The 8,226-nt window shown below is 26.9% G+C and overlaps 1 long non-coding RNA gene across 2 annotated transcripts; it reads right to left on the bottom strand.

Moving 5' to 3' along the window:
- Window positions 1-4,896: 4,896 nt before the first annotated feature.
- On the bottom strand, window positions 4,897-6,430 carry LOC111204107. 2 transcript variants are annotated; one of them, XR_002656521.2, is made up of 5 exons: window positions 6,011-6,430; window positions 5,660-5,869; window positions 5,516-5,583; window positions 5,301-5,436; window positions 4,897-5,179 (listed from the first exon to the last, which is right to left on the bottom strand). It is a non-coding gene; the product is annotated as an uncharacterized LOC111204107 (long non-coding RNA). The 2 variants fall into 2 exon arrangements; XR_002656522.2 differs by having other exon boundaries at window positions 5,521-5,583; window positions 6,011-6,429.
- Between the last annotated feature and the right edge of the window lie 1,796 nt (window positions 6,431-8,226).

Raw genomic sequence — 8,226 nt, 5'->3', positions numbered from 1 at the left:
TTACTATTATAAATAGTGTGGATTGTGTTTTTGTATTTTTAACTGATATTTGAAATACATCATTAATTTAGTTAATCAGAGAACCGAGTTTTACAGAGCCATAAACATTTTAAAATTAATTTCAATATTATTTTTGACAATTTTGAAAGTCATACAACTTATATATATTATATCTTTAAAATTTAGAAATAAATTCTTCCACACATATGCTTAAACAAAGGTCCTCTCTTTACAAATCATTTGGTACAACAAATTTATCAATACAAACTTACTTTCCAATACATTTAACATATTATACAATATATGAAACCAAAGTATTAAAATTATTTATACGTCTATAATTAATATGATTCTATATGGATTAAAAATATTATATATATACATTTTTTACGTTTAGTGGTTGAAGAAGTGTTTATAATACTTATGTTTTAGATATATAATCTAATTTTCAAACATAGAGAACATAGCCAATTTTATGTTCTTGAAAAACATCGTCAATCTCATGTTCTTGAATTAAGAATTCAATCAAAGAGAACATAGCCAAACTTCACCTATTTCTTCAATTATGTGAAAGTTTTAGGTCAGTAACCAAACTTAATTATTCGAATCTGTCACCTCGGTAAAACAAAACATATTATTTTTCAAACAGAAACAGTTTATTTTTTGTTCTATAACCTTTGATAGTTTCCATCAAGATTATTTGAGTATTTCAAATAGGAAAAGACTCTGCATGAAATTTTTAGCAAATGGAGCTGGTGTATATATCAATTGTAATGATATTTAATTAGCGACAAGTAACTGAAAATAAGCAAAAATATATTTTTTACAATTATACATTATAAAAAAAATTATATGATCATTTAAGTTTAGTTAAAATATATGAAAACACCCGGGCGTAGCCCGGGAAAAATCTCTAGTGGAAATTTAAAAGAAAAAAACGCAGACCTTTCATTGAATATGAAAATGCAACATCAATCTTGAAATGAGAATAACTAGAAGTGAATGGTTGAATGCCATACAAAAATACAAGGAAACAATATATACACAAATACTAGGTGAAGATCGGGGTGAAAAAAATGTGGAAAGTATAATTTATACAAAGAAAAGAAAACAATTTTTTTTTTTGGCGTCAAACTGAAAGATTTATAAAAGCTTCATTTGGTAAAGCTTTCAGATGAACAAAGTTATCATATTTTCGACAAAGTTATGGAACAAAACTATAACCGTTCCTGTAAAAGCAAACATGTAATAAAACATTCTACAAATATACTGTACAACTTTACCGAAAGGTTTTTTTTTTGCTAAATTAACTTTACCGGAAGGTTGAAACTCCGACTTAAAAGCAAATTACATATTACTATTACATGTTTCATTAATTGGCCCATAATGCCTAAGAAAAAGAGGACCGAAACCCATGTAGTAGTTAAGACACTTACATTATGCGAAATTATATAAAGCATGGCTATTTCAAAGTTCTAAATATAATCACAAAGTTTGCAATGTGTCAACACTCAATACACATTGCAAAAGAATCAATTATTCAGAAAATAAAAAAATAAAGAGAATTCAGAATATAAAGTTCTCCTATCAAAAAGGCACTGCTTGGAATCGGAAAAAAAAAAATTGGTGTTCTTGTCAGCTTAGTTTTTATAAGTAAACTTTAAAGTGAATTAATAAAGAAGGATTAAAATGTTTTATTTCTTACTTCTTTTTTTAAAGCTTCTATCTCTGGAAATTCATGGTCAGACAAAATGTGAGAATATCCTTCATATCTCCTTATATATTTGAAAACCACCTGCTTTTATATTCATCTCAGAGATGATACATAGAACTCATTTTTTGCTTGGTATCGCAGTATAGAATTAGGTTAGTAGTGATGCTGGAGGAATGAATTTAGTTTGTTATATATAGTCATCAAACTTAGGGTTTAGAGACACATTAATTGAATAGAAACGAATATTGTGTTAATGCATCATTGCTTCATTTCCCAACATTCACGCAAGAAATGTTAAGTATTATACTTATTATCTTTCCTATCTATGGGAAACAATATTCAATACTGTAATTGACCGTAGACCAAGTATATCAATGTTTCTTAAAACAATAAAAAAATTTGCGTCAACATTTATATTCATTCCTTTCTTAAAAAAAATTGGAGCTTAAATTAAGGGATTAGTTTGAATTTATAACATTTTACCTTTTCAAAGATTTATGAAATTTATTATTTCTCCTATATATATTATATTTATCTTTTATGTTGAAGTAATATATAGCCGCTACCTAAAATCCTTGGCTAAATCAAAGCCAAACCATAAACCAATTGATATTGGTTAATAAATATGGTTTAAAATATAATATTACTAAATCTCATCAAAAATATATTAAAAGTGAAATATAAAGATAATTCAATTGTGAATACAAAGCAAACAATATAATGATAGATTTTTACTTATATAAAATATGTATACATATAAATTATTAATTTATAATTTTAATGAGACCATAGCTTTGCATAGAATTTTCTAAAAATTATTATCTTATTATTTTATCGATTTGTATCAAATTTTGAACCGGTCCAAATTGGAACTGAAATTTTATATTAATTTATAAAGATTATTAATTTATCTAGTATTTATTTATAGAGATTCTACTGTATTTGGAGTAAATTTACAAATTATATAAACCATATGAAGCAGTTTAATATTTGGAGTGGATATAGTTTTGTTTCGGTTGGTTCATCTTCATTTTATATGGAACATTCTCTAAAGCATTCAATCAACTGTAGCTTTTCAGAAGTACATAAGCAATTCAAATCAGATAGAAAAATCAGATTTTTGTTCTTAATAGTTTATGGAGGTTATATATCGTACGCATTATGCAGACCACAGATTCTAAGCACTATGCATCAAAAGAACGTTAATGAGTTTGTGTTTTTCATATATATGGAACCAGCTTTTTGATATCCATGGAACTGGAGCTGGTTTTCTTTGAGTGTATGTCGAAGTTGGTTTACCAAAACCGAATTATAATGATTCTAGCAAGTTCCACGTTTTGTAGTTTCCTCTATAAAATGCTGGTCCAAGTTTTAATGTTTGAATGGCAAATTTTGTAATTGTTCTATAAAAGAATGAGTATATTTAAATTTGATGTGAGGATGCATGTAGTATTGACAACTCAGCAATGGCATGTTGTAAATAAGATACAAATTTAAGGTTACCTATTTAAAATGTTTCTCAATTAATAGAAAATGGACGTTAGAGCAGCATTAACTGGATTTCCGAGAAATGTTCTGAGCATTTAACATAAACTATTTATGACCTTGATGTATTTTCAGTTTTTAATTATTTATTTTATTAAATGATGTATTTGTAATATTCGTTCATATTATATTCATTAAGTAAATATTTTTTTTTGCATACGAATATGTGATATCATATAAAAAATATTAAAAAAATGAATATAGAGTTAATTAGAGTTAATTCTTTCGTGTGCGATATCATATAAATAATAATCTGCCCAGTTAACAAAAATAATGATTATTTTATGTGTAATTTTTTTTTGACAATTTCCTTAAAACTATATTAAATTTTACATATTTTAATTAGAATATTTTTAATATCTTTACCTTTTTATTTGAAATGCAACTCAATATTTTTTAACTATTATAACAAAATATCTAAAAAATATTTTTAGAATTTGTTTGAAAAATATGAAAATTACATTTTAAATTAAAATTATTCTAAAATATGATAAGTTTTGATGTAAACGAAAACTCAAATTATGTCAAAAATAATGATATTCAATGATAATAATAATTTTAATTGATTATTTTTAAAAAATACATTTACAAAAATATTTTCTGGAAGAAAATTCATTTATCTTTCAAATATAAAATGAAAATATTATAATTAAATAATAAAAAATATAAGTAAAAACCATAAATTTAGCAAATGACAACTGAGTTATATTATGCTAAAATTTTCTTCCTAACAATTTATCAAATGACAAATGAGTTATGAGCAAATAATACCATATAATTTTTAAAAACATGGTCATTCTTAAATATTTTTTTAATAAATAATTATTTTTAAATTTAATCAACTGAAAATAATATCCGTACAATTGTGTGAGTCAAATTCTAGTTTTATTGATGCATGTTATATATTAGTGTTGCATGTTTTAAGTAACATTTTAATGATGCACGTTTTTTAAAATCTCCATTATTAAAATTATGCACGTGAGGATAACTCATAAGTTTTTTTGGTTGATTAAATGGCATTATGTCCAAATTTATTTAAGTATATTTCATTAAGGTAACTGAAAAAGACAAACAATAAAATAGGAAGTTTAAATTCATTTAAGCATATTTTATTAATGTAACTGAAAAGACAAATAATAAATTAGGCAGTTTTATTCGTTTTAGGATATTTCATAAATGCAACTGAAAAAAACCAAGCAAAAAAAAGGAATTTAATTAATGAAGTAAGAACATTTTCAATGGATACTTCTCTTTTAATAATATAGATGAAAATTAATAAATCGTTAATGAATCAGGAGAGAGAAGAACCCAAAAGTCCTTAACTAACAAAGTTTTTGGACCGGTTGTATACTATAAAAGACAGGTGTTAATCACACATCTTTTCAATAGGTTTTTGAAAACTAATATATATATATATATATATATATATATATATATATTTTAGAAACCTCTCCAGCTTCTAACCATTAAGAGCATGTTTATCTTCAGGATCTCAGATGATTCAGATGATTTTTTAAGTACATATTAATGACTATTAAATTAATAAATTGTAGTTAAGGACCTTAGTTAAAAATCATCTAATTTTTGAGCTACAATTGTAGTATCTTAAATTGGGTTTCTTAAAAAGAAAAAAACAATTCAGCACAACAATTCATCACAATTCACAAGCATTCACCACAACAATTCATCACAATTCTAATGTAACAATAAAACAACAATTCATCACAATTCACAAGCATTTATCACACGCGTTTACACTAACCACAACCTAACAAGCATTTATCAATTTCAATACAGAGCTAAAAATACAGAGACAAAGCTAAAGTACATAGCTAAAATAAAGAGACAAAGTTTAAATCTTTACCAGTTTGCTTGCGCTTTTCTTGATGACACAACATACCTCCTTAATCCTTCAGGAACCTTAAGTCATAATCGAAACAGAAGTTAAATACTGAATGTCAACTAGCTAAAAGAACTTTAAGAGCACTGATTAAGAAACATTAAATTGAAAGCAGAAGGATGAGGTGAGAAAGTTACACACTTGGGAAGAGATCTCGAAGATGAAGAGATCGTGAGCGAGAGCTGAAAGACACACGAATCAGATGGAGAAGCTCTCTATGTTCCTCGTTTGACACTCTCAACTCTTTACGCATTTCAGTTATAAGACTTTCCTTTTCCTGAACAAGATACATACATAAAAAGAGATTAGCCGTAAACTAACTTAAGAAGAAGAAGACCTGAGATTCATTGAAGTACCCAACTAAATTATGATAGATATGAATGCTTCCTTCTCAATCTGAGAAAGTCCACAACTTTCGTAAACCCTAATTTCACCAGAAGACGAGATAAGAACAAGGAAGGTGTTTTTATTCTAATACAATGTTATGGAAGGGAACTAACCGCTGCTATCAAACGATTCGTTGTCCATCACGAAGCTTTGATCCCCAATTCTTCAAAGAGTAGCTTCGGAGATGAAGAAAGAATCAAGAGAAAATACACACCAATTCGAGGAGAAGACGGAGGAGTCGCCCTGAGCACCGAGAGAGACGGATGAGACGTCGACTAGACCGACAGAGTCGTCGTCTTTTGTTGGTTTCGATCTTTTCTCCTCTGTCGGAGAAAACAAGAAAAGAAAGAAAAGAAATTGAAAAAAAAATAGATAAAATGTGGTGCTGAATGAAGAAACAAAAGTCGCAAAAATAATTATGTTTTTTTGGGTTAAACAAAAATAATTATGTTGTTTTATCCAACCTCTGTAAACTTCACCAAAATCTCCTTGACCTAACATAAAGTCCGGTTTAAAATTCATCGTCGCAGTCGTCAGATCAAGAAAGCTGTAAAGTTTGACATTTGTTGATTCCAATATCTGCCCGGAACCGTCGCTCAAAGCCCCCAATAATTTGTGCGGTCGTCCGACATTGCTATTTGTTGTCTCTATGGTCGACCAGATGTCTGCTCCATTACTGAGGTTGTTAGTCGTTTTGGAAGGAGGGGAAGAGGAGAAGTATGAAACACAAAGGCACATTTCACTAGTCTTCTTTTTTTTTTCTTGTTTACCAATTCAGACAAGAGCTAATGGATGATCAAGTAGCTACTTAAGCTTTTTATGGCCTTCAGTTTTGAATAAATGAAAGAGGGTTGCAATATACTTTTGATTATCAAATTGTACGTTTGGCATTCCATGTTATAGTCTAATTTTTATGCATATTTTAATTGCCACGAATTAAGCATATAATACGAAAAAATGCCAAGAACATCGACCAACTAAAGTATCATGGGCATGGCCGAAGCTTTTTGACTCTATGACGCGTGATCTGAAAAAAACATTCGATAATTTTTTGTTTTACTTTGGAGATCTTTAACTTATTCCATCAGTTTCTGAAACTTTCATTCAAACGATTTCTAGTACAGAATATGCTTGTGGACTGTAGTTCATAATGTGCGGTTGGAATTTAAAATATACTAGATCTCGAGCCGCGCAACCGCGCAGATTTTTGTTTTCATTTATTTTTATATAAATAATTTTTTTTCAATTCTAAATTGGTATATATTATAATATATATGTCTCTATCAATTTTTAAAACATAATAAGTTTACGGTATATTTTTTTTCATTGAATAGATTATTTCAAACTTTCACATGTATTTGTATCTTCTTCTATATATATATTTTCGGATTATTATTTCATTATTAAAATCGTAACTATATATATAAAGATTAGTAAAATATTGTTTTATTGTCATATTTAAAGATATTGTAACATTTCAAAAATTTTAAAAGTTTTTAAAAAATTAAACTTTTCGCTTCATAGATTTATATTATCGTGTAAATAATTAAACATTTAGTTTTTGTTTAATTTTTAAAATAAACTATATAGTTTACAATTTGTTTTCATTGGTTTAAGGTAGTAAAGATTAATCATTGTTAGATAATATGATTTTTGTTATTTAATTTTTTTTTTTATAATTTTAAAAGTTAACATCGACAAATATTTAAATATTTAACATATGGAGGTATAGTATTACAACATTAAATTATATCTATTTAATTTATATTATCTATAAATCCAATGGATCATCTATTGTTTAAATCTAATTATTGATAGCCCAATAAAAATTCCTGGTAGGTCCAAAATTTAAATGATAAGATTAGAGATTAAATGTAACGTGACTTTCTAAGAATATGTCCATTAGGTCCATTTTAAAAAAAAATCACACATGAATCAAGGTTGTCACTTCTGTTTTAATATATAAGATATTGAAAAACCTCTTTACTCAAATAATGACTAATTGATTGATTTTCATATTTAGATTTTCAAAAGACTACAATTTCGTTGAAACGATAAAACATGGAATTTTATCATCTGGAGTCAAGTTTTCGTTAGGGCTATCTCCAACCCTACTCCATTTTCAACTCTAAACATCATTATAGAGTAAAATCTTCTCCAATCCCACTCCATTTTCAACTCCAAAATGGAGTAGTGGCTAGGGTTACTCCATTTATGGAGTAATCTTACCCATTACTCCATTTTGTAGTTGAACTTTTTTTATTTATAAAATGATCCTTTGAATCTTTAATGTTTTCATTTCTTACTTAAATAATATTTAAAATGATACAATAACATGAAAATAGTATATTCCACAAAGGATTATTTAATAATTTTAAATAAATGCATAAAATAACAAAAAACATAAATAATTAAAATAAAAATAAAAATAACATAAAACAAGTAATTTAATAATCTGGAAAATCCATTCCGGATCCGCTAAGGTCGGTGAAATATTGCCCAAACAGAGAAGTCTGAGAAAGAAGTTCCACCTCCGAGTATCAATATTGCAGAAGATGAAAATGTCTGATTTCAAAATTTTCTTGTTCGATTTAGGAATATCAAAGATAAAGAAGCTCATTTTTCATTACGAAATGCATTAGTTGATCATTTGTGGAAAAAATATTCTAATGCTCATTGT

Source organism: Brassica napus, chromosome C3 (assembly GCF_020379485.1).
Source record: "Brassica napus cultivar Da-Ae chromosome C3, Da-Ae, whole genome shotgun sequence".
In the NCBI taxonomy this organism is placed as follows: Eukaryota; Viridiplantae; Streptophyta; class Magnoliopsida; order Brassicales; family Brassicaceae; genus Brassica; species Brassica napus.
Note: the sequence above shows the minus strand (reverse complement) of the source record. Positions and strands in the feature narration are given on the sequence as shown.